Source organism: Pelodiscus sinensis, chromosome 27 (genome assembly GCF_052426305.1).
Source record: "Pelodiscus sinensis isolate ZL-2025 chromosome 27, ASM5242630v1, whole genome shotgun sequence".
Lineage (NCBI taxonomy): Eukaryota > Metazoa > Chordata > Testudines > Trionychidae > Pelodiscus > Pelodiscus sinensis.
The window spans coordinates 11,703,185-11,728,928 of record NC_143078.1 but is presented as its reverse complement, the minus strand read 5'-3'; the positions used below and the strand labels follow the sequence as shown (position 1 = coordinate 11,728,928).

Sequence of the window (25,744 nt, the reverse complement as noted above, 5' to 3'; positions counted from 1 at the left end):
TCCCCTTTAAGTATAGACCTGGCCTAAGTGTTACTAGAACCCTGCCAACTTGCTTCACAGGCAGTTCTCCCTAGCATCCGGCTGGAAATTATTGATCCACAAGGAAATATGCCACCTATGTAATCATTGGCGCCACAACTTCTTGGAAAGAGACATTGGTAGTTGTAGCCCTTGGGAGTGGTAGTTTCAGCCCTGCTAAGCTTCAGAGGTTTGCATTAGGACAGCTGCAGTAATTCAACCATTGCCAGCTGCTACTAAAGGGTTATTCAAGAGTTGAGTTTGCTTGAGTTTGCTTGCGTTGCCTATCTCGGCACACTGCCTCCTGCAAACACCCCATCCACTTCTCTCAGGCTGCAGAGATGTGGGAGAAATGAATACTTGGAAAGGCAAGGTGAGAACAAGGAGAATCTAGGTGTTGTGGGAAGTCCTATCCAGAGGTGATGCTCTTCTCTTAGCCAAATGCTAAGTTGCTTGCCTATGTAATTCCAAATGGATATTGGATTCAAATCTCCATGTGTTAAGCCTTGACTAAACCCAAAAGTGACTCTAATTTAACCAAATCAGCAGCTTCTTGTGAGTGATAACTTATTTTGACTTAAGAATCCTTTATATTGATTGATTTTTTTTTTTTTCCTTGCAGACTTAAGCTAAAACTGATATGAAGGCACACTAAACAGATGTGTATCCACAGAGGGGTATGTACAGATATCATTAAATTGGCTTCTAAACAGATTTAATTAAATCAGGCCTGTTTTTTATGATGTTTAGATAAGGCTTTAAATTTCTGCTTTGTTGCCATGTGCTGTTAAATGGATGTAGCATTTGCAGCTGAAGACAATTTGTCAGTTGCCTAGTGAATGTGCTGAAAACAAAACTATTGGTGAATTCTTCCGAATTTTGTTCAGAAAGAATAGATGGACTTGATTTATTTTAAAAAGGCATGAAGACCCTATCCAAACCCTTAAATGAACCAAACAATGCATCAGCTAAAATAGGCTGTTGCTCTTTCAGAAAAGCATTTTGTATGGTGTGAAGAAACTGGAAAATTAAGGTTTTAGTTTGAAATGAACTAAAACAAGTTGTAAAATATATATATATATATATATATATATATATATATATATATATATATATATAGAGCTCTGCTTCCTATCCTCCCCTTCAATATTTGCGCTGTCAAGATGCATTTCACCTGGAACAGCCTATATTGCAAGAAAGGCTGCACTTGCCACCGAGAAAGACTTGTTGCTTTGTTTGGCTTTGCAGGACAAAATGCTGGCAAAATGTAGACACTACTTTGGTTTGAGAAAAAGGGAAGTTGACAAGCATCGAGATGGAGGCAGAATGAGACAGATCTAACAGGCTCTGTAGAGAGTAGCTCTGTATAGCTACTTCTGAGCCCGGCTATCGTTGATGAAGGGCTAGATTGTTCTGCCAAATGCTTTTGAGCTAAGTTGTGCTAGCGGTGGTTAAACAGAATCAGAGATGCAATGTTTCTTTGAACTGAAGAAACCCCTCCTGGGAATTGCTGGGTTGAATACTTTATTTTTAAACCATTTCCCACTGTTGTGAGAAATCTTTTTTTTTTTTTTTCTTCCCCTGACAAGCAACTGCCCAACATTTGCTTGCATTTATTTTAGTTTTAATTCACTGACCCTTTGAAGGGAGGGGGGGAACCCAGTCCCTTAAACATCTGGGTTTCGTTATTTGTCTTTGAAACACGAAAGCTTAGGGAGGGGGAAACTCGAGATAGGAGGCAGAGTTTTGTTGTGACCCTAAGTTAGAAGGATGCTTGAGGGCAGTGGATGTACAGCTGGGGGTTGTTTTGTGATTGGGCTGACTGTGCGTTAGGAAGCTGCAGGTTTAACCCACACACCTAGGCTACGTCTAGACTGGCATGATTTTCCACAATGCTTTTAACAGAAAAGTGTTTCCGTTAAAAGCATTTGTGGAAAAGAGCATCTAGATTGGCATGGACGCTTTTCCGCAAAAGCACCATTTTCGCCATCGGGGCTTTTTTGCGCAAAACAGTTTTCAGCTGTCTACACTGGCCCTTTTGCGCAAAAGCATTTCTGGAAAAGGGCTTTTGCCCAAACAGGAACGTCAAAGCATTTGCGCAAGTAGCAGTGATTTCGGACAGTAGAACATCAGTGCTTTGCACAAAATCAAGCGGCCAGTGTAGACAGCTGGCAAGTTTTTCCGCAAAAGTGGCTGCTTTTGCGGAAAAACTTGCCCATCTAGATGCATCCCTAGTGTGGTTCACTGTCTCTTGCAGTGGGACCTAGACTACAGCAACAGCTAAGATCACGAGATCTCTACAGCAGGGTCTGGGAGCCAGCTGGCTTTTAGCTCAGAGGGTAGAAGCTCCTATACTACGCTCCGGTTCAGATCTGCCCAGGGATGGTTACACAAGCTTTCATTGGTGTCTCCCAGCAGAAGAGTGGGATGGGGTGGGGGAGATCCAGGGATTCTGTAACAAAGATGTTGCTCGAGATTCTCCAAAAGGAGATGATCTTAAAGCTGCCAGGGAATTCTAGGGCTGGGTGGGAGTTGATGTAACCATTGGCAGGAGGAGGGAATGATTTCTTTTGAGGAAGGGGTAAGACGTGGCACTGGGGTGGGGGATACTTGGACAGAACCTGACCTTTCCTGTGAAGTATTTTGCGTTTACCTAAATCCCAAATTGAGCAAAACCAGTGTGGGGCTGAACTAGTATCAGAAACCTCGCCTCTGCCCCACAGTACCCTGTCAACCTGCACTGCCTAGTTTCCCATGGTGGTAGCCATTAGCTTTACTGTGTGTGAGCAGGACTATTCTAGGGGAGCAGGGGTGCACTCAGCTCTTAAACTCCCCAGTTCAAGGGCTTACAATGGGGTACTGTCTCCTCCGAGGGCACCTCCAGTCAGCCCCTCCCTCCTCTGCTAGGGAGCTAAGTAAAATAAACCAACCCTAAGGCTGGAAAGTCCAATGTCTCTCTGCTCTCTCATCAATTCGCTGCCTTCTCTTATCCTACCTGTTTTCTCCCCTCTGTGTGTTTTTCCTTCTGACCCCACATCTCAAGTCTCTCTATGGTCTCTCCCTCCCCACTCACCTACCCTCTCCTCACTCCTTAATCTAGCTCTACCTGTCCTAGTCCCACTGCCCATATCTCACCTTTCCTGCCCTTCTGGCTCACTCTGAGGGCCAGGTCTCTGCCACATACCCTACCCACAGGTACACAGAGCTCTCTTACCCTTCGTCCTTCTCCCACTGCTGCTCTATGCCAGGGAGTGCTGGCCTTCCCCACCCACCACAATCTCTGTTCTTCTTGTTTTAGGGTCTAGGAAGAGGCCGTTGTCCTAGGGTTCCACCCAGACTGAGAAAAGAGCCATAACCTTTACTGTTCTGCTGTTACTGGTCCAGCTCTCCAAGGGCTAGAGAGCTGGGAACGGTAGTGTGTGAGAGCCTATGTGCACACTCATCTATCAAACCTTGTGCAGAGAGGCAGCATTGCGGGGCCTATCATTAACTCTGCTCCGTGAGAGGCAAATTACAGACTTAGCGACACAATTAGGCCAGCGCTATAGGAAATGGAAAAACCAAAATCATTTCTCTGTGAATTCTTTACCTCCCTCCTCCTCTTTCCCCCCTCCACTTTAATACTACAGACGAGTGCAAAATTAGCTCCTGCTCCTCTCTGACAAGGGCTGACACAAGCCGCTGGCAAGGGGCGGTGGTGGAACAGTTGGAGACAGCGACGGCAAAATCATTATTCCATTAGTTGGCAGATGTTGGAAGATGGAATGAAAGGCAGGACAGGTGTGGCTGGTGCAGGTTGCGTCCTAGCAAGACTGTCCATAGATCCAGAGAGCTGCTGGTCCAGTCCTCCCATCCGAGACTTCTTTAGGGAAAAGAGTTTTGGAAGTTCCATGTTTTTTTACAGGGAGTCAATTTGTCGGCAACCACCTAGAATGTTCCGGAGTGTTGTAGAATCTTGTGGTGCCTTCGAGACCTCCCTTTTCCTCGAACTTCTAGAACTATCAGCCAGGTCCTCACAGATAGGTAAGGGGCAGGGTGACACCCATCAGTCAGTGAGATACCAAAAAACAAAGTGAGAGCCCAGCTACAATATTGTAATAAACCCTACAGGCAAATTGTGCATCAACATTGCAAAATGGGTACGAATGCAACAAAAAACAAGGTATCCAAAATTTTAATGATGTGGGGGAAGCAGCCCCAAGATGCTTTTTGTCTGGGCTGCCATTTGGTCTAGGGCAAGCCTGCTTCCTGGGGAACATTGCTTCTGACTCTGCTTTGGCCCAGGGACAAGGGGTCCGGGTTGAGGTAGTCGGAGCAGACAAAGAGGTTTAGTCATGCTGCTGTGACTGAGAATGAATGGGAGTTGTGTGGGAAATCCTCCGACTGCTCTTCCATCGAAGGCAATATCTTCCCTGTGCCTGTGGGGATGGAGGGCAGTGAAAGGGGAGAACCTAGGTATTCCCCTCTGCAAAGCTCAAGTGGTGCGGAAACCCAACAAGCTGCCTCATGATGGGGGATTGACGCTCTTTATCTACCTGCCCTGCCCTGGCTGTCCAGCCTGAGCCAGGTGCTGGTGGTGCTATACATCCATAACCAGAGTGTCTGGACTGGAGTCAGGTTAGTCACAAGCTGTTTGGCCTGCTCCTAGGGCAGCGGGAAGGCTGCAGGTTCTAGTGAGCTAGCATCTCGGGGGAGGTTGGAGGGAGTATCCATTCCCATCATGCTCTGGGCTGGCTGTTGCTAACCGTGTGGGTGCTGAACTGTTGCTCCCAGATGAAGTGGCTGTCTGGGTGATGGGAGGAAAGGACAGGCACAGATGGACACATACCTGTAGGCAGCAGGGCCAACAGCCATCACCTAGGGCAAGGTGTGGTGGGGCCAAGGGCAGTCAGCCTGTAGTGCGGCCCAGACTGTGGTTGTAGCTGTATTCCAGGACTTACTCATAACATGGGGCTAGACTGAGACTTTACAGGGTGCCTAGGAGCATCTGAAGCCCAGATTTCGGTGCCAAAATTCCCTTCAGCTCCTTGGGTAAACTCCTGCTCTCTTACAAGCTGTAAAGGGCAGGGATGGTCTTTTCTTAGGTATTTGTACAGCACCTAGCACAAGGAACCTTCATTTATCCTGGAGCCAGCTTCTGGAGCCAGAGGTCAAGGGTTTGAGACCCTGCCCCCACCCAGCCAGGGACACCAACTCAAGCTTGGTGATGCACAGACCTGGCACCCTGGGGACAAAGGAAGGGAAAGGGTGGCCCAAAATGTAAGGAGGCTGGGGGATCCTCCGGTGGTGCAGTGGCCAAGTTATCCCCCCCCCCCCCCCACCAGAGCCCAAGGACTCAAGACCCACCCTCCTGGGACAAGCCATAATATTGGTTACTATAATATTGTAACACTCCCCTGGTCCATTTCTCCTACTGCCTCAGACACTTGGTGACTCACCTTCGCTCCAGCTGGTCCTCAGTTTTCTGTCCTTAGTCCCATTCCCATCATGCTCTGGGCTGGCTGTTGCTTACTTTGTGGGTGTTGAACTGTTTGCTCCCAGAAGTGGTGCAGAACCTGACAGACAGGCCCCTGTGAGTAGGACTGGCTAGGAAATAGCAATTCACCCTCTCCCCCATTTCATGAACATCTGATGCTTTGAAATGCCTTTGTTGCAAGGCGCAAGGAAAATGAAAGCTCTGGAAATCAATCCTGGCCAACTTCAAGAAACCCTCAGAAGAGTCTTGCTGTGTGAGCACTTCCCAGGAATGTTAGGGACCTTGTTCTGCCTGGCTTTGGTGAGTTTTCATTTTGTCTGTAGCTGAGAGAAAGCATGTTAAAATGTACCTTGTTTTTAGTGTGGAAAGTTGGGGATAATCCTTAATTCCACTCATTCCACCATCTCAGACCAGCCCATGAGAACTCCCACACAGATGTGCTTCCTCCTTGTGAAGGATGGTGCTGCTGTGTCTGAAGGGGGGAGTTTTTGACCCAGCCGTGCCTTCATCCCAGAGCTTTAGGCTTTTTGGGACACCCTGGGAGCCCCGTGAAGATGAAGACTGACCGAGGCCTTGAGTCTGACGCCCTCCTGTAGGAAGCAGAAGGCAGGTATGAGATGTGCAACTCCTTGAGTTGCCGAGAAGATGGCTGTAGTGTTCCGCACTAGCTGGGGTTCCCAAAGCGCTGAAGGAAGGAAATCTAACAAAAAGGCCCTTCTTGAATCCTTGCGGGGACCCAGGTGTGCGGGAATATGTCCTATGCTTATGACCTGAATGTCCTAACCGAGATGAGATGGCTCATCTGATGTATTACTGAATATGATGATCCCATCTGCATGCATTTTTGAAGAGGAAGTTGTGTATATTGACCTGTGTATCTGTATCCCATAATTGCTGCTTTGGCTCACTCCCAGTGCTGATGGCCCATCAGCAATAGACAACAGACTGTAAAAGGGTTTAGTCTCCCTGTGAGTGTGTGGGTCCGCTTGTGACAAATGGCTTTCCAGGGCCCTGGAGAGACATGTGACCTGCAAAGGATTTTGCCTGAAATACCTTGGTTTAGATAATGATTTGTAACCTGCTTTAGTGAATCTAGCTTAGTCTGTGCTTTGTATTTTCTTAGTAACCTGCTTTGTTCTTGTGGCTGCCTCTTTGGCCACTTCAAATACATCTGTTCTTAGTTCATTATAAGCCAGAAAAAAGTTGAACCCAGGTTATGTTCTAATGGAGGATGGGGGCGAGAGGCTGTGTAGATTTTCCTTAACAATGAGGAAGGATGTGAGCTTGATATAACCCTAAGTATGTACTCAGGGGTGGGGGAATGAACATCTGAGTGTTGGAGTAAATCCCTTAAATGGAGTCTTCCCCAGAATTGTTTTCAGGGTCGGTATCTGCAGCTGGAGGTGACTTTGCATGGAGGCTACAGGGCCTAACCCTGCAAGACCAGGTTGAAGTGGGGCTGATCCAGGGGGCCTGATCCGTTTCACCAGGATGCCCACAATACAAATATTTAAGTTCAGTCCCATCTCCATTGCAAAAGGTAACCATGTTTGGGAGCAGGACATCTGGTCTATCAACTGGTCTTGCAGTGTAGGCTGGACACCACGTTCCCTCTTTCCAAAGGAGAATCCATATTGCCTGCAGGCTAAGCCCACTGGAACAGTGCACGTGGCTTATGGGCGAGGCTCTTTCCCAATCCCCACCGTTCTTGTGTATGGCCGAGCAAGTCCACGGCAGATTGTGTTAAACTCTTGCTTCAGCAGCAAAAGCGGCAATTAGCATGTAATGAGGCTTCTTGCTTTTATTTTTAGGTAACCTCCGATTTCCTGACTGTGTAATTTAGTCCTCCATTGCTTGGGGATAATTAAAGTATGTCACTATAATTTGCTTTTTTTTTTAAAAGCCTGTAATTATGTTTTTATTGAGAGGAAAAAAAATGGAGGGGGGGGGGAGGAAAACAATGTTAGGGGAGGAGAAGAATCATGGTGGCCAAAGGGGCATTTCTCCTGGCTCCGCTACTCAAGGAGTCTTTCCAAGAGGATGATGGGGTGAGGATCTGTGATGGAGGAGAAACCTCCCAAGGGTCGGTTTGGCTACTCCGCCACAACTTGGCGCTTGTCTGCAGATGTGGCTCTTGCCTCCAGAGGAATTTAGCTTTGCCAGCAGTAGCCCCCTAACATGGATGTCATTTGCCTGGATGCTATCTCCAAGATCCTTACTTGACCCCCGCACTGTAGCTTCGGAGTTGGAGGGTGAAGACTGCACCACAACAACGCTGCCTATGCACTGGAAGGGACTGTTCTGTCAAATTCCCACTCCGTGGTGGGTGAAGACGTGTCCATCTGTCCTGGGGCAGTGGCTCTGGGTGTTAAGAATACGGAGTGGCTCTCTGGCCTATTACAAAGACTAGCCATTTCCAAAACTCAGCCTGGCTTCATTGTTTCAAGCCCCGAGTGCCTGAAGGTGGCTGCATGTAAGAGTTGGTTGAGGCCCCATCTCGGTGGCTTCATTAGGTTCTGGGGCAAAAGGGTGGATGATTTCTGTGTTCCAGTGAATGCATAGAAACTGGAAATGGAAGTGATGGGAGATTACTATCTCTGGCACCTTCGGGACTTGCATAGAACCAATGAAGCGGTTCCCCTTGCTGGATCCAGCTCCAGACCCTCCCTACGTTTTACCTGAGGCTATTGCTTGTCTGGGGCTGAGTCCCTAAGGGCTTAGTTAGATCTTTGCAGCTACCCAACACAGCTCAGTAATCACCTCCCTGTGATGCTAGGTCCTAGCGTATTAATTCCAGACCCTGGCACACAACCTGCTGTGTTGGTGTGACTATGCTGACGCACACACTTGTTTTCCCTTCCTTGTGAGTCCTGGGGGGAGAGAAAGGTAGGTTGAAGGCTTCTGAAAATTGCTCCCCTTGACAAGGTTTATTCCCCAGATGTGAGGCAAAGCTTTGGACACTTGAGGCACAGTGTTCGTGCAGAATAACCTTTGTTTGATACAGGGTGTGTTTGAAGTGGCTTGGGAGAAAGTCAAAATCAGCTTGGCACCTCCAGAGCTTCGCCTTAAGGGCTGTATCCTCCACCCCCATGTAGGCCGAAGGTACATACTTGGGGGGGAATGACCCGGGTAGGTCTCGGAGCAGCTGTAGAACTTGTAGCATCTGCAGCCTCCGTGACCGGGTGTTTGAGAAGCAGCTCTGTCTAGTTCTGGAGCCATGGACTCGTTCACACCCCGCCCGAACCTTTCTGTAGTGCGATGCCAAGCTGCTGCCGTGCGCTGCTCCGTGACGGCGCGAGGGACGCCAACTCCCCGTGGGGAACGGTGCGTGAGAGCTGAACAATCCCATTTCAGTGAGCTGCTCACCTACAATTTACAGCCTGGCAATCAGCTGCTGACTAATGTGGAGTAACAAATACAGCTGAGGAAATTGTAATTGGCTCACTGGTAATTCACAGCCAGAAAGATGCAAAACCCGGCTGAATTGCTTGTTACAAATTCTTCTGGTGCCCGTGGAAATGTTACAGGGATAAAGGGAAAACACTCATTGTAATTCATGAAAGGAGGCATTCTGAGCGGTGCAATTCAGAACTGTGTCCAGATTCATACCTTGTATGGGGGGGAGCTGGGCCAGCCAGACAGCATGGGGAAAAACAATACGGTCCAGAGAGAGGGGAACTGCCCTAGACACTAGGAGATCTGGGTTCTAATTCCATCCCTGCTACTGACCTACTAGGTAACTCTAGACTAAATCTTTGACCTCAGTATACCTGGTGCCCTTTTTCCTTGCTGCTGCATTCAGCTTGAAAGTTTTCAGCAGGTGAGTATTTTGATATTGCCTTCAGAGACCCATTGAGCGAGCACTTACCCAGGCTGTGAGCAGGCTCGGTATGCAGTCGCAGTGTTAACCCATGCTGATCCATGCTGCCGCATCTTTCCTGTTACCTTTAGCCAGCATAGCTAGATTAAAACTAGCTGAGCTGCTGTCACGCGGCTTATTGCAATGCAGGTACCCCCGTCTGTTTGTACAGCGCCTGGCACGATTGCAATGCAGGGACCCCCGTCTGTTTGTACAGCGCCTGGCACGATTGCAATGCAGGGACCCCCGTCTGTCTGTACAGCGCCTGGCACTATTGCAATGCAGGGACCCCTGTCTGTTTGTACAGCGCCTAGTGCTGCAGAATGAGGCCTGGATCTCAACTGGAGCCTACTAAGGTCGCTGATGTACACAAGTTTGGACCCATCTCTCCTGCAAGAGCTTGCATTCAGATTGGGGTTTATTAAAATGCCTTTGTAGGGCTTGCTGTGATGAATAAAGCCAGTCTTTTGGGTGGGGGTCCCAGTAATCTGGTGTCACCCTACAAAATGCACGTTCCTTGGGGCTGAGCGGTCTCTGCCCTTCAGAATCAGGAGGTGCTAGGACGACACCAGCTGTATGCCTGTGCTGCAATGGATTATGTGCTTACGAGAGCCTCACCCTGGCTCTGTATCAGACCCCAAATCCCCTGCATGCAAACCTCCCACCTCTTCTGCTGGGTGCCAGCCAGTCTTCCTTGATTACAAAGCCTTCCTTATCTTCATGGGAACAAAAGAAAGGAAAAGCACTAAAAACCACACAGGAGCACTTTTTTGGTACTAGTTGCTATGGGAACGCCACCCCCCCATGCTGGAAATAGTGGAGTATGCAAATCAGCTCCTTAATTATTTCTCCTCATTCCTTCATGCCTGGTGAGGTGACTTGATCATTAGATGAACATGCCATTTAATTATCGGCGGCTTAACCAAACACAAGCCAGGGTGACCCCTCACAGCAGTGTGTGATGGGAGAACAGGAACTGTTGTGTGTGTGCATTAAAACTTTTGCTTTTCGGGAAGGCTGTGGTTTGAAGTGCCAGCTGTGCTGCAGCTGGAACGGTGTCAGGGGCTGAGGCACTGGTCTGGTGGTGCATATTTGCACATGCCTCAGTGCACGTGAAAATTATTCTGCACATGGATGTGAAAATTCCATGCCCGCTGAAGGGAACATTGGTCTTCAGCGCTCTTCAGTTCCGGCATGAGTCTCTCTGTACCTGAGCTCCTCTCCTGTACAGTGGGCAGTGGAGTGGTAATTCCCTTCCTCTGTGGAAGTGCTCACGTACTGTGAGTATGGAAGCACCTAGGCTATGTCTACACTGCCCCCATTTTGTGCAAAAAATATGCAAATGAGGTGAAGCGTGGAATATTGCTGTGCCTCATTTGCATCATGAATGAGGCTCTGTTTTTGTGCAAAACCCCCCCTCTTGCGCAAGAGTCGTTCTTCCTGGAAAAAAATGCGGAAGAACGGCTCTTGCGCAAGGGGGGGGGGTTTGCGCAAAATTGAAGCCTCATTAATTATGCAAATAAGGCACGGCGATATTCCACGCTTTGCCTCATTTGCATATTTTTTGCGCAAAACAGGGGCAGTGTAGACATAGCCCTAGAGTCTCTACTATTGAGATAACAGGTCAGTATTGTTATCATTATCTCAGCAGAGAGGGGCTGGGGCTGAGGCTCCCTGTGGTCTCTGATCCTTGGGAACAGACCTGCTCAACATTTGTATTAACCCTAGTTTCTCACATTGGTGTACTTGGATGAAACTCAGCTGGGGAAGCAATGCTACAATGGCTCTTAAATAAGAAGAGCCAGACTGGATCAGACCAAAGGTCCATCTAGCCCAGTATCCTGAGTGGCCAATACCAGATGCCCCAGAGGGAGGGAACACAACAGGTAGTCATCACCTGATCCTTCTCCTGTCATCCATTTCCAGACAGAGGCTGGGGACACCTTTCCTACCCATCCTGGTTACTAGCCATTAATGGACCTAACCTCCATGAATCTATCTAGCTCTTTTTTTGAACCCTGTTAGTGTCCTAGTCTTCATAACATCCCCTGGCAAGGAGTTCCACAGGTTGACTGTACACTGAGTAAAGAAAAACTTCCCATTGTTTGTGTTAAACCTGCTGCCTATTGATTTCATTTGGTGACCCCTAATTCTTATATTGTGAGAAAACGTAAATAACTTTTCCTTATTCGCGTTTTCCACGCCAGTCATGATTTTATAGACTCTATCCTATTCCCCCTTAGTCTCTTCTTTTCTAAGCTGAAAAGTCCAAGTCTTTTTAATCCCTCTTCATATGGGACCCATTCCAACCCCCTAATTTTTTGTTTCCCTTTTCTGAACCTTTTCCAATGCCAATATACTCTCTTTGAGATGAGGCGACCACATCTGTACGCAGTATTCAAGATGTGGGCATACCATGGTTTTATTTAGAGGCAATAAGAGATTCTCTGTCTTATTCTCTATCCTCTTTTTAATGATTCCTAACATTCTATTTGCTTTTTTGACTGCCGCTGCACACTGAGTGGACGTTTTCAGAAGATCTCTCTTGAGTAGTTGTAGCTAAATTAGTCCATCATATTGTACGTAGAGTTTGGATTATTTTTCCCAATGTGCATTACTTGATAAATATAAACTTTAAATTTCATTTGCCTTTTGGTTGCCCAGTCACTTTGGGTATGTCTACACTACCACCCTAGTTCGAACTAGGTTGGTAATGTAGGCAACCGGAGTTGCAAATGAAGCCCGGGATTTGAATTTCCCGGGCTTCATTTGCATATTGCCGGGCGCCGCCATTTTTAAATGTCCGCTAGTTCGGACTCTGTGCCCCGTGGCTACATGCGGCACGGACTAGGTAGTTCGGATTAGGAGTAGGAGGAGTAACGGTAGCCTAATCCGAACTACCTAGTCCATGCCGCGTGTAGCCATGGGGCACGGAGTCCGCACTAGAGGACATTTAAGAATGGCGGCGCCCGGCAATAGGCAAATGAAGCCCGGGAAATTCAAATCCCGGGCTTCATTTGCAACTCCGGTTGCCTACACTAACCACCCTAGTTCGAACTAGGGTGGTAGTGCAGACACATACCCTTAGTTTGGGGAGATCTTTTTGAAGCTCTTCTCAGTCTGCTTTGTTCTTAACTATCTTGAGCAGTTTGGTATCATCTGCACATTTTTCCACCTCACTGTTTACTCCTTTCTCTAGGTCATTTATAAGTCAAATAGGATTGGTCCCTGGACAGACCCTTGGGAGACCCCACTAGTTACCTACTCCACTCTGAAAACTGACCATTTATTCCTATCCTTTGTTTCCTTTCTTAACCAGTTATCAATCCATGAAAGGACCTTCCCTCTTATCCCATGATAACTTACTCTACTTAAGAGCCTTTGATGTGGGATCTTGTCAAAGGCTTTCTGGAAATCTAAGTACACTATATCCACTGGACCCCACCTTGTTCAAATGTTTGTTTGACCTCTTCCAAGAACTCAAGTAGATTGGTATGATCTTTCTTCACTCCCCAGGTGGGGGCAATGCTTAGACCATGATAGCCCTTGGTGGGACAGTTTCTACGGCGCTCCCAAATGGCATGTCCAGCTTGTTTTAATGGTGTGCCCTATGTGGAGAGGAGAGTCTTGTGGCTTGTGCATTACACTGGGTGAATAATCCAGAGTGGGACCATCTGTCTTCCATGCGTCAGAGCCCACGTCCTCTCCTTTTGCTGCAGATGGCCCGGACCTCTCGAGCCACTGATCTGAGGCGATGAAACAGAGGCAAACAATGATCTGTTACACTGGCATGAATCTGGACTCGCTCCATTGAAATCAGTGCAGCTGCTCTGGGCTGGCTAGTGTGTCCAATCCAGGCCCGTCCGGTGGCTTGCTGCATTGTCACCGTGTCTGTGACATGCAGCCGGTCACACACACGTCAATTGCTGCATTGTGCAGCTCGCGTTCGGGAAATGCTATGAGTGTTTCACCAAACAAGCTTCATTAATCGTCTAATAACCGGATTAATTAAGGACACTGAAAGTAAACAGCAAGAGTGTAATTTGCCTCTGATTGCCATGTAATTGCTGGAGGATGGCCTCATTTGCATATGCAAAAAGCACCAAAGGAGGCACCGTGATAATTCATGGAAGACAAATGTGGCATTGGGGCTTTCTGACCCCCACCTCTCTGCTCTGTTGCTCTAGCTGTCGGCATGTTTAGCTTCCCCCCTCTGGCCTGGCTCTAATTAGGCAACTCTTCTGTTATTCATGGACCTTCCCCAGCTATTGAAGAGAATGCTAGTGCCTGTGACTCTGAGGTTGATTTCGTTGGGTAGAGCCGGTCCTAGGAGACCGCATCTGAGAGAGCGTGGTTGGGGGGCGAAGGGGGCTTTGGCTGTTGGTCGCTGCTGCTAGCTTGCGCCCAGTGGTGTCTGGAGCCAGTGTGGGACAGCCTGTTTTAAGTGTGTGTCTAACTAGTACCATGCTGCTGGGAGCATAATAAGCAGCCTGCTCTCCCAACCTGCCTAGGACCAAACAGGGGACGTTAGAGATGTTTATCCTCCTTAGAATTAAATCCAACCAAGTGGGACCATGACCCTGGCTCCCCCACATCCCAGAGCAGAGTCTAACCACTGAGAGTTGGGAATACAAGCTGTCTCCTAATGGCCATTGCAACGTCCTAACCACTGGACCGTGCTGCCCTTTTCTAGAACTTGCAGGCTTCTCTCTAACTTTTCTCCCTACATTTCTCTCCATTCTTCTTCTAACAGACGTGTACATTTCAACTAATCTTGCACCTGCTCCTTCCCTCCTGCCAGCCTCATGGCCGATCTTGTGAGAACTTGACTTAGCAGCTCGCAAAGTGAATGTGTGGGTTTTTTGCAGAAATAAATGTGCAACCACAACAAAAGCCGTAGGAAAGAATTTATAGCAACAAGAGCAGTAAGAGGTCTGTGGTGATTTTGTTTTTTTTCCCCCCCCGGCAGAAGGAATATCTTGACTCAATCTTAGGAAATGAAAGAAGCTACCGGATAGTAGCAACGCTCAGGAAAGGACAGCTGTGCTGTGACAAGTCTTTCCCTGTGTATCAATTTTTCTTAGGGCAGTGGCAGGATTAATGCACTTCATTGGTCTGCGCACAGTATGGTGAGTGGGTGTATTTTGAGTAAATATGCATGCATTGTTCACTCCTTTAAAACACCTGCTCATTCGCATGTGTTCTCTCATGTGCACGTGCATGCTATGAAGAATGAGCAACTGCAAATACAAACTTGCAATAAGCACTTGGAAATAGAGTTGATTGCAAAATGGTAAGCAAAAAAAAGCCTGAAAGAAATAAGGATCTTCTGCATTTCATCCCTCCCTTCGTGGACAATTTTCCAGGTTATTTAATACTAGCAGAGTTAATCGAGGGGGAAATTAACTCAATTAAAGGGAGGGGGGCTGGAAAATAAATGGAAAATGTACAAGCTTTATTTAAATGATTGTGTTTGTAAAAATGTTGTTTTTATTAAGTTTTGATTTCAGATTACTAAAAAATGTAAATTTAAAAATATTAAGCAAATTTTAAGTAGGAATTCCAGCAAGTGTATTTTCTTGATTCCTATAAACTCCAAAAAGCTATAATCAATTTGGTTTCAAATAACATTATCTTCTAGTTTTCAAACCTTAAGCATTGATTTAGTTGTGCCAAAACAGGGCATTCCTGCAAATTTCTCCATTTCATCCCTTTTCTGTAAGGTTTATTGAGAAGCAGTCCTATCCCAGGTTCATCCTATCTTCTGGCTCATCTTGGTTTATTCTTTCAACATTCACTCAGTTATATCCATTTTGAGGGCTATATTAAATTTGGTGATTGTGTCTCTCTTCTGTTTGGTTTTATGAGAAGCAGTTCCATTCCAGGCATAACCCATTTCCCTGACTCAACCAAACCCTTATGTAGCTTTAATTTAGGGTAAGAGGAAGCTGTGTACTGAATTTGGTGGTCCTAGCTCTTACTGTTTAGGTGCTACCAAATCTACAATAGTGAAACCTTTGTTATCGGCACTCTAACCAGAAAACTTTAACTGACATTCCCCCCAGCCACAATACTGTCACATCTTCAGGTGCACAGGCCTGGTTGGGTTTACCATGATTGGCTTGACAATTTTTTATTTAATAAGTACTAATCCTCTTTAACTCAAAATACAAATGAGACCAACTGCCTCACACTACAAAACTACCACGATTAAAAACTTGAGTTTTGCTATTATTGCCCATTGGTTTTTTCTAGGTTGATGGGGACCCTCAGATAACCGGAATTTTTAGATAACTGGAATGCCCTAATCCCCGAGTGTGCCAGATAACACAGGTTTTACTGTATATCTTTTAGGGCGTTGGTCTGTTTGATCAAGAACTCTTCCTAAACGCCCTGTTCATGGCTCATACACTCATTATACTAGATGCTGCACAAACCCAGAACAAAGGTCATCCCTGCCCTAAAAAGCTTAGTCTCCTTTTTTATGGCAAACTTTCAATATATTTGAAAAGAGGAAGATTTGGGAAGAAAATAGAATTTTCTGCCCAAGAAATAGATTTTTTTTTTAAGAAAAAGACAACTTGAATCTGAGGGTTGGAAGAGACCTCAGAAAGTCATGGAGTAACCCCAACTAAATTATCCCAGCCAGGGCTTTCTCAAGCTGGGAACTAAACACCTCTAGGGATGGAGATTCTACCACCTCTCCAGTGAACCCATCCCAGTGCTTTCCCCACCCTCCTAGGGAAATAGTTTTTCCTAATGTCCAACCTGGACCTCCCCCACTGCAACTTGAGACCATTGCTCCTCATTCTGCCATCCGTCACTACTGAGAACAGCCCCTCTCCATCCTCTTTGGAACCTCCCTTCCGGAAGTTGAAGGCTGCTACCAAATCCCCCCTCACTCTTCTCTTCTGCAGACTAAATAAGCCCAAATCCCTCAGCCTCTCCTCGTAGGTCATGTGCTCCAGCCCCCTAATCATTTTGGTTGCCCTCCGCTGGACCCTCTCCAATGTGTCCACATCTTTTCTGTAGTGGGGGGCCCAGAACTAGATGCAATACTCCAGGGCTACGTCTACACTGGCAGTTTTCCGTTAAAAGCATTTTCGGAAAAGCGCGTCTAGATTGGCACAGACGCTTTTTTTGCAAAAGCACTTTTTGTGGAAAAGCATCCGTGGCCAATCTAGACGCGCTTTTGTGCAAAAAAGCCCCGATCGCCATTTTAGCCATTGGGGCTTTTTTGTGCAAAACAGTACTGTGCTGTCTACACACGCCGTCTTGCGCAAATGACTTGCGCAAGAGGGCTTTTGCCCGAACGGGAGCAGCATAGCATTTCTGCAAGAACACTGACGATCTTACATGAGATCGTCAGTGTTCTTGCGGAAATTCAAGCGGCCAGTGTAGACAGCTGGCAAGTTTTTCTGCAAAAGCAGATGATTTTGTGGAAAAACTTGCCAGTCTAGACACAGCCCAGAATAAAGGGGAATGATCATGTCTCTGGATCTGCTGGCAATGCTCCTCCTGTCAGGGCACACTAATTCATATCCAGCTTCTCATCCACTGTAACCCCCAGGTCCTTTTCTGCAGAACTGCTACTTAGCCAGTTGGTCCCCAGCCTGTAACAATGCTTGGAATTCTTCCATCCCAAGTGCAGGACTCTGCACTTGTCCTTTTTGAACCTCATCAGGTTTCCTTTGGCCCAATCCTCCAATTTGTCTAGGTCATTCTAGACTCTATCCCTGCCCTCCAGCATATCTAGCTCTCCCTCTAGATTAGTGTCAGCTGTGAACTTGCTGAGGGTGTAAATCCATCCCCTCATCCATGTCAATAAAGATGTTGAACTAAACCAGCCCTAGAACCGATCCATGGGGCACTCTGCTTGAACTGATTGCCAACCTGACATTGAGGGGTTGATGACTAACCAGCTTTCTATCCACCTTACAGTCCATTTATCCAATCCATACTTCAAGAAAGATATACTGGCATTAGAGAAGGTTCAGAGAAGGGCAACTAAAATGATTAGGGGTTTAGAACGGGTCCTATATGAGAAGAGATTAAAGAGACTGGGACTTTTCAGCTTGGAAAAGAGACTAAGAGGGGATATGATAGAGGAATATAAACTCATGAGTGATGTGGAGAAAGTGAATAAGGAAAAGTTATTTACTTGTTCCCATAATAAGAGAACTAGGGGCCATTAAATGAAACTAATGGGCAGCAGGTTTAAACCAAATAAAAGGAAGTTCTTCTTCACACAGCGCATAGTCAATCTGTGGAACTCCTTGCCTGAGGAGTTTGTGAAGGCTAGGACTATAACAAGATTTAAAAGAGAACTAAATAAATTCATGGAGGTTAAGTCCATAAATGGGGTAAGGAATGGTGTCCCTAGCCTCTGTTTGTCAGAGGGTGGAGATGGCTGGCAGGAGAGAGATCGCTTGATCGTTGCCTGTTCGATTCATTCCCTCTGGGACACCTGGCATTGGGCACTGTCGGCAGACAGGGTACTGGGCTAGATGGATGTTTGGTCTGACACAGTCTGGCCGTTCTTATGATCTTCCTTAACTTTCTGGCACGAATATTGTGGGAAACCGTATCAAAAGCTTTGCTAAAGTCAAGGTATATCACATCCACCGACTTCCCCGTGGTAATTGGCTGTGTTGACACATCATAAAAGCTAATCAGATTGGTCAGGCAGGACTTGTCCTTGGTGAATCCATGCTGACTCTTCCTGATCACTTCCCCCTCATCCAAGTGCTATTTTAAATAACACTGATGCAATCAGTAAAAAATATGACAGGGTCCTATTTCCAGGTAAGCAGCTGTGCAGATTACAGGTACACTTCATGGCTTATTTAATTTCATTGGAATGTCTCTTCCTCTTCCAGGTAAACTTTTTGTTTCTGGTTCCCAAGGTCCCCTGGGTGCTTGTAGAGCAGATGAGGAAAACAGCTTCATGGTGAGCAGGTTTTTTTTTACTCCATCTCCCAGAAGGGGTTGTGATCTTTCAGTCAGGGGTGGAAGGAGGGGTGTGGGGCAGTTTTCAAAGCCTCAGATGGGCTGGACTGTTCATGGCAGTTGGGTCTTTGATCTCTGACTCTGAAAAATCTCCTTTTGAAAGGGAATCCTAGGTGTCTCATACCACTGAATCTGGCCCTTTATGGTGTTTTAATAGATATGTATGACCTTTCAGCCAATTACATTCCCACAAGAAGAGGTAGGGGATGGTCATTCTCCATCTCACCAGAGACTGGTCCATACAAGAGGATAAGAGTGTACTATAGCTCTCAGGTAACGAAGTACTCACTTTAGCATAAGCACTCATGATATATCTACACTCCAGAGTTTTGTCAGAAAAACAGCCATTTTTCTGACAAAACCTGAATGTCCACACTGCAATTGTGTTCTTTCGAAAGTAAATTGACAGAATAGAGGGGTTTTTCCAGCATTGGTAATCCCCTTTCTACAAGGAAGAATCCTTTGCGAAAGAGCTCTTTTGGAAAACGCTGTGTGTAGATGGGGAAGAGGGAGTTCTTTTGCAAGAAGAGGAAAAAGTATAGGTGTCCTGGTGGCGATTCCATCCATAGTAATCACGGCTTACATGCGAGATAGTGTCCACGCTGAATGGACGCTATCTGCTGAAAAAGCAGATCACTTCTTAGATGCACTTTCATAGTGTGGATGCTCTCTTTCAGAAGACGTTTTTTCGGAAGATCTCTTCTGGCAAAGCTGCTTCTGAAAGAAGCCTTCAGTCTAGACACAGCCTCAGACTCATCTCTTAGGAGTGATGGTCATACATTCCTATTGTACTGATGGTCATAAATGGGGTAGTTACAAAAGTTGCACCCCCTAAAGCCAGTTCCTCAATTGAAGTGGTGTGAACTAAGGAAGCAACCGTGATCCTGGATGTGTGCCTAAATCATAATCCCCAGATACAAACCAAACCAAGACGCTTTCCCTAGGGCTTTGTCTACACTGCCGGCTTTGGCCGATATAGTATGCTAATGAAGCGCCCATTAGCAACTTCTTGTGATTCATTTGCATAATCTCTGCCCGAGGCTTTTTGCACAAGAGGTTTTTGCGCAAAAACTAGCAGTGTAGACAGATGCGTTTTGCGCAAAAACCCCCTTTTGCTCAAGATCCTTATGCCTGAAAAAAGGAGGTATACAGATATTGCTCAAAAGGATTTTTTTGCACAAAACGGATCCATCTGCACTGCTAGTTTTTGTGCAAAAAGCCTTGGGCAGATATTACACAAATGAAGCATGAGAATTTGCTAATGAGCGCTTCATTAGCATACTCTGCTGGCAAAAGATGGCAATGTAGACATAGCCTAGGATTTTAGAGCCTGCTTCTTCAAAGGACTCGTTCCTGTGTCTGTTCAAGGCAGCATTTTACAACCGGGGGAGGGTTAAGAGGCCTTGAAAATTTTATTGACATCTAAAGGAAAAGAAAATCTCATTCCCCACATTCTGACCCCTCGAAGTGCAGTATTCTGTCAAGCTCTGGAAATACACATTCGCACATCACTTGTCTAGGCTCAGCATTGATTTGTTGTTAGTTTTTATAGCAAATGTGAGGGAGTTGCAAAGTGTTTTGACTTAAAACAGTGTCATTGACTGGAAATGGTTGGGAAACGCTTGCATAGACTAAGCTTGTAGTCGCTGCCTTCATCACTCAGTGTTTGCGGAGATAGTTTCCCAGCTGTCGCTGTTTGGGGAAAATTGGTCTTTTCTTAGTATTTCCTTAGTCCTCTCTGCCTTATGAGGTGGTGGGAAAGCTGTCTCCTGTCGTCTGGCAAAGATTCTTCTCTTTGTTATATTTCAGACACTTTGTCAAGTATCCGAGGGGTAGCCGTGTTAGTCTGAATCTGCAAAAGCGGCGAGGAGTCCTGTGGCACCTTATAGACTAATTGAAGTGTCGGAGCATAAGCTTTCGTGGGCAAAGACCCACTTTGTCAGATGCGTGTTGTTTTACTGCTCTCTGTAATTAGATGGGGTGGCAAGCGGGTTATGTTACATTGGACTGCAGGTGTCTTTAAAGAGCTATTTCACCCCAGGGAAGGAGACTTTGTGTTGATTACGGCAGAAGAAAACCCACCACGTATGCAATCTTGCTCTTAAGCTAACATAACGCTCTGGGTTTTCAGTGGAGTAACTTCTGCAAGGAAGAGCAGAGTTGAAAGGCAGATACCTAAGCCAGGCTCCCATTTTGGGCACCCTTCAGCAAGCAGGGGTCGTAAAAGCCCCCCTGGGAAACTTGCTCTGGTGTAAGAGCAGTGCAAGGTCATTGTATGTGATTGGGCCCCTTCCTTGTAGCCTCCAATGAAAAGGGGTGCAAGGGAGTAGCTACCACACCTGGTACTTTATCCAGTGGTAGAGAGTCATGTCCCTCCCCTGTCCAAGCTGAGAAACAGTTTGACACCCCTCTCCTTGGACTGGAATCTGCTGGTGCCCAGAGCACAGAAAATATCAGAAAGAAAGACGTTTATTTCCAGTATTTGAGTAACAGGAGAGGATGAGGTGGAGCAGGAGACCCCAGCCCTGTTCATGGATTGGGATGAAGAGTTACCAAAAAGGCATCCCAGACCAGAGCTATTGGAGAGCAAAGCACATCAAGTCCTCCTGCAATGAGTGCGTGAGGAATCCTATTTGTGACTGGGAATGCAAAGCAGAATTGCTCAAGCCTTGCTCAATAAGTGAGCCATCAAAAGTAAAAATGAAGGCAATTCCGCAGTCGATATAATGTGGCTGCAGGTTAAATAAATAACATTTGAATGACAATAATTGCAAAATGACACTTTCTTCCACTGCAAACGTGTGCTTAAATTCTGCTCTCATTAGCTTAGACTACAGGCTTTTAGCGGAAGAATAAACCTTGGCAAGCCCATCTTTTTGAAAGCTTGTTAAGTTGACGCGGCTGCAGAATTCTGGGCTTGCTCTTCCAAATATATAGGTGTGACGGCGCGTCGGGGTTCCCCTGACTCCTGCACCCCCATAACTGCATGAACAGACTCTAGCAGCCAGTAGAATGGGGAGAGTTTATTGCTTCTCCAGGATACAGCATAGATGTAATCTTGTTACAGGGCAGGCCTAGGATGCCTCAGCCCCCCTTGAGATGGGGGAGACTGGGCCCCTAAATCCCAGCCCCTTGCTTAGGCTGCTTCCTCCATGATACCGGACAGAAACTGACTCTCTTCCAGCCCTGCCCCCCATATGGGTTGGTCTCCGCCTTCCTCCCTTTGTCGCTCTCCCTGGGAGGCAACCTGTCAGACAGGTTGTGAGACCCTTGCCTAGTGACTCATCCGCTGTCCTGTTGGGCCGTGCTACAAATAGCGGGCAGTGGGTGACCTCCACTGGCGGCTAAGCCCAGCAGCCAGCAAGGCACCCCCATACCACTCTGGGTTATAGAGCAGACAGCACGCCCCCACTACATCACAATAGGTGTGTGGATAATTTGATTCAAGGGAGCAGGCTTCTGCCAGATCAAGCCCTGTGACATGAAGTTCCAATGCTTGCAAGGGAGGCCAGATTTTTAAAAACTTGGGATCCTGCAGAGCATCTGAATAGGAGCTGAGCATCTTCTGAACATCTGATCTTAAGTGTGGGTGCTGGGCCTCTGGAAAACAGACCCTGGAGTTTTCTAGCAAAAGCTCTCCTCCCTGCAGATGCTTTCAGCCCCATGTTAAAGCTAAATCCTCTTCTTAGAGGGAGTTGAGTTTGTTTGGTTGACTTTTGAACTCCATCATACATGAGGGTTTGACTCTAATTGGAACAGTCACATGCTTGACTGTATTGGGGGGGGGGCGGCTCTGCACTCCCAGAAGGGGTGGGGCCTCGGGGCGGAAAGGAGTGGGGCCAAAGGCAGCCAGCCCTTTGCGCCACCTGGCCTGTGGTGCTGCCCTCAACTGCATGTGCTCTGATAACAATTTAAAGGGCCCAGGACTCTGGTTGCAGGTTGGTTTGCATTTACAGGCAGTCCCCGAGTTATGCGGGTCTGACTTATGTTGGATCCGTACTTACGAATGGGGCTTTTCTCGCCCCGGAGGACCCGGGCGGCGGGACCGCCCAGACGCGCCGTGGTCCCGCCGCCCGCGTCCTCCAGGGCGAGAAAAGCTGCTCCGCGTCTCCCTGGTCTGCTGGGGGGGAGCTCCCCCCAGCAGACCAGGCTTTCTCTCTGACGCCTGGGGTAGAGCAGCTGGGGCGCTGCCGGGTTAGTCCCGCAGCGCCACTCCTCGGCGCTACTGGACCTACCCGGCAGCACCCCAGCTGCTCCACCCCAGGTGTCCCCAAGTCAGCCGCTGCTGAAACTGATCAGCGGCTGATTCCAGGAAGCCGGGGGCAGAGCAACTCTGCCTCGGGCTTCCTGTAGTCAGCCGCTGGTCAGTTTCAGCAGCGGCTGAATCTGGACGCCAGTTCCGACTTACATACAAATTCAACTGAAGAACAAACATACAGTCCCTATCTTGTACGTAACCCAGGGACTGCCTGTACATAGAGTGGCAGGGTGTGGATCAGATTGGTGATCTTGTTCTGAATCCCATAAATGGCTGGAAATATTTGTTAACTGAAGTCAAGCTGTGCTGCCAAAAGCAGGGCATAGCCCCCAAACTGACTGTGAATATCGACTCAGCACTAGAACCACCTGAACACGGAGGCACACTCCCCTGCTTGGATCTGCCTTCCCCCATCAGGTGAACCTGCCTCTGCAAGAGATAGTCCCTTACACCAAGAATCGTGGCAACATTCAAGTACTTCCAGTCCCAAATGGCCAGTCACTTAGCTCAGGTCAGTGCTACGTTGGATCGCAAACCAGCGACAACAGCTGTAGCCAATCTAATAATAAAACGATAGAAAGCCTTATTTCCTCTCCCAATTAATAAATCTATCTGCAAGGCTAAAGCAGATAATCTATATATAGAAAAACGAGTTCCGAAGTGAAAAAGCAATAGATGCTGAGGTGATAAGGCAGCTCTACGTGACTTTGAGGGCTAAGCCAAGCAAAGCACTGGGGATCTTTAGGTCAGTGGTCACCAACCAGTCGATCGGGATCTACTGGTAGATCTTGGAGCCTCTGACAGGGGATTCTGACTGGCTTGGCCAAGAGGTTATCAAATGCTGGCACTTCAACAGCTCCTCCCCCCACTGCTGTGCGTCTCCTGCCCTTTGCCTTGGAGTTCCCCTCTGCTCCCTGCTTGCTGGGCAGGGGAGGGAGAGAAGGGTGCTGATGTCAGGGTGCCCTCTCTCCCACTCTGTATCCTATCTTCTCAGAACATAGAGGGGGCACAACAGGGCTTAGGATGTAGGGAGTTTGCTGGCTGCTTTGGAGAGTGGTGCAGGGCCAGGGCAGGGGTGAGCCTGCTTTAGTCCCACTGCACCATCACCTGGGAGCCACCTGAGGTAAGCAGTGTCCAGCTGGAGCCTGCATCCTGAATCCTTGCCCCAGTCTTAACCCCCCTCCTGCACCCAAGCTCCTGCCCTAGCCCCAAGCCCCCCTCAAATCCAAACTCCTTTTCAGAGCCTGTACCTTTCACCCCCTCCTACACCCCAACCCCTGCCCCAGGCTCAGCTCAGAGCCCCTCTCTCACTACAAATCCCTTAATCCAAGACTAGAACCTGTACCCCAACCAGCTGCCCCTGCCTGGTGAAAGGGAGGGAAGGATGGAGGAGGCAGGGAGGATGAAGTGAGCGGAGGCGGAACCTCGGAGAAGGGGCATAAAGGAGGCGGTGCAAGGGTATTTGGGTTTGAGAGAGATCCTGGATTGCAGTTAAATTCAAAAAAGTGATCTTATGCTTACAAAAGGTTGGAGACCCCTGTTTTTAGGCTGTGTGGATTCTAGGGACAAGAATCACTGAGTACAGCCAAAAGCTTATCCTTGTTAAAGTTTTTTTGATTCCCTGCCACTGCTTCAAGATGCAAACTTCAACTGGTGGGGGGAGGAGGGGAGATGAGGAATCCACTTGCAAGACTCAGCTTCAGGGCAGGGAAGGGGAAATGAACAGTTTGGGTTCTTTTAAAGTCCCACTTCATTCTACCTGGTGTTGACGGGCAGGACATCACAGTCTGTTGGACACTAGCTTTGCACACTTAGTGCAATGTTTCTCTGCTGTCTGGTGACTTACACGGCTGCAATGGCTTACAAGGCAAATGTTCGTGTTGCCTTACAAGAGGGCCTATAGACAGTGCCGTGTGTAGGCACATTAACACTCAGGGCAGGCAAGCACAGTTGGGCACCCTATTGTTTTTGACCACATTTTTTTTCTCTGCCTCACTTTTCTGCCCTCTTGGCCTTGCAGCCTGGGTAACTATCTGGCTTGCATGGTGTCAAGTATCAGAGGGGTAGCCGTGTTAGTCTGAATCTGCAAAAGCGACGAGGAGTCCTGTGGCACCTTATAGACTAACTGAAGTGTAGGAGCATAAGCTTTCGTGGGCAAAGACCCGCTTCGTCAGATGCATGTCTGGCTTGTCCCACTCTGTTCCAGCCCTGGATACAGTTGCTGTAAGTGAGACGAATGCAGGCAGCAACTCACCACTTCCAATGACGTCGACACGCCATTCTGATCGTTCAAATACCTGTTTCAACAGTATTAACACCCAGGTGAGCCAGACTGGTTCCAGCTGCATATATGCTAGTGGTCATGTGAGACCTGGGATCTTGGCGTGAGTAGGCACCTGCCCTGCCAGTGTCACAGGTGAGTCGGTGAGTGTTTTTTGCCCATCCCATGGAAAGCACTTGGCATGGACTTATATCTTTCCATACTGTGAGCGTTCCTCCTGCCTGCGTTGTCCATTTAATCCATCTGGACTCCTGCTTAGGCCTTGGCAGCACTGGGTGCTGAACAAGCAGTATCAGTGCAGCCATGTAGCAAAATAGATGCAAAGCCCAAGCACAATTTCCTTCCTTCCCGCTCATCAAGCCAGGGGCCTAATCCAGATTAACCTGAAACTAATGCTGAACAGTCCCATGGGCTGTAATAACAATACCTAGAATCATCACCAGTTGGTATCGAGGCAAGCTTGTGGTTTTTTTACCCCCATTTTAGATGGAGAAACTGAGGCACAGAAGAGCAGTCAGGTTCCCAACGTCACTCAGGGGATTAGAACTGAGGTTGCCACTTTTGTGGTCTAGTACACTAGGCTATACTGCTGCCCTCTGAAGCAAAGAGTCGCTTTTAAACTTAGATGAGAGCAATAGTCTGGCTCCATTGAAAATCTGCTGAACGTTACTTTTTCTTTCCCTGTCCCTCTTTCCTTTCCCACTCTCCCCAGTGCTAAGCTCCTATCTGGACTGTCTGGGTGACGGTAAATTGTTTTTTGATGGCTGACTCTGTATAACTGAACCCAATTTGCCTTTCAAAAGCAGCTAATAGTCGCATTAAAAAATCCATTTTCACTTGTGA

The 25,744-nt window shown here is 47.4% G+C and overlaps 1 long non-coding RNA gene across 1 annotated transcript in view; it reads left to right on the top strand.

The window, feature by feature from the left end:
* Positions 1–25,744, top strand: part of LOC149521402 (uncharacterized) — an 82,336-nt gene that overhangs the window by 4,460 nt on the left and 52,132 nt on the right. Inside the window, exons 2-3 of the long non-coding RNA XR_016347964.1 lie at positions 641–695; positions 18,233–18,303. This is a non-coding gene — a long non-coding RNA (uncharacterized LOC149521402). The remainder of the gene's footprint in view (positions 1–640; positions 696–18,232; positions 18,304–25,744) is intronic.